This window comes from Perkinsus marinus (assembly GCF_000006405.1).
Source record: "Perkinsus marinus ATCC 50983 genomic scaffold scf_1104296934838, whole genome shotgun sequence".
Lineage (NCBI taxonomy): Eukaryota > Perkinsozoa > Perkinsida > Perkinsidae > Perkinsus > Perkinsus marinus.
This window is the reverse complement of record NW_003214640.1, coordinates 1-1,105: the sequence shown is the minus strand read 5'-3', so window position 1 is coordinate 1,105 and position 1,105 is coordinate 1. Positions and strand designations below refer to the sequence as shown.

Below are 1,105 nucleotides of genomic sequence, written 5' to 3'. Positions count from 1 at the left end.
ATTAACTTCATGGCACACATGGTGTCCCATCCGACACGCTGAATAGATCGCAGAACTCTTGCTTCTCATATAGGGGCGTCCATTATAGATCACAAAACTCTTGCTCCTCATAGATGGGCCTCCATTACATAGTGTTCTTAAAGGGGTCAATTCATTGGAGATCGTTCGTTGGCAGACCAACAATCTTCTTGTACCCTTAGCCTCAGCATGTATCCCGACGAGTCACAAGGGTATACAATCAACATCGACATCTGTACGGCCAGTGGCATCCGTATATGGGCGCTTCAGGGCGTAGAGGCGATCTCGATGGGACTCGAACCCATAGTCTTTGGTTCCGAAGATCAACGCCTTATCCATTAGGTCATGAGACCAATGAATTTGAGATTTACCCCACTATCTCGTCACTACGCGCAACACTGACTTCATGGCACACATGGTTTCCCATCTGACACGCTGAATAGATCGCAGAACTCTCGCTCCTCATAGAGGGGCCTCCATTACATAGTGTTCTTAAAGGGGTCAATTCATTAGAGATCGCTTGTTGGCAGACCAACAATCTTCTTGTACCGTTAGCTTCGGCATGTATTCCGACGAGTCACAAGGGTGTACAATCAACATCGACATCTGTACGGCCAGTGGCATCCGTGTATAGGCACTTTTCGGCTTGAAAACGATCTCGATGGAACTCGAACCCATAGTCTTTGGTTCCGAAGACCAACGCCTTATCCATTAGGCCACGAGACCACTGAGTTTGAGATTTACCCCACTATCTCGTCACTACGCGCAACACTGACTTAACGGCACACATGATTTCGCATTCGAGACGCTGAATAGATCACAAAACTCTTGCTCCTCATAGAGGGGCCTCCATTACATAGTGTTTTCAATGAGGTCAATTCATTGGAGATCGTTCGTTGGCAGACCAACAATCTTCTTGTACCCTTAGCCTCAGCATGTATCCCGACGAGTCACAAGGGTATACAATCAACATCGACATCTGTAAGGCCTGTGGCATCCGTATATGGGCGCTTCCCGGCGTAGAGGCGATCTCGATGGGACTCGAACCCATAGTCTTTGGTTCCGAAGACCAACGCCTTATCCATTA

General features: G+C 47.9%; 2 non-coding genes across 2 annotated transcripts; both read right to left on the bottom strand.

Moving 5' to 3' along the window:
* Nucleotides 1–298: 298 nt before the first annotated feature.
* On the bottom strand, nucleotides 299–371 carry Pmar_PMAR026417. Its single transcript has one exon. It is a non-coding gene; the product is annotated as a tRNA-Arg (tRNA).
* Nucleotides 372–671: 300 nt separating this feature from the next.
* On the bottom strand, nucleotides 672–744 carry Pmar_PMAR026416. The gene has a single exon. It is a non-coding gene; the product is annotated as a tRNA-Arg (tRNA).
* Between the last annotated feature and the right edge of the window lie 361 nt (nucleotides 745–1,105).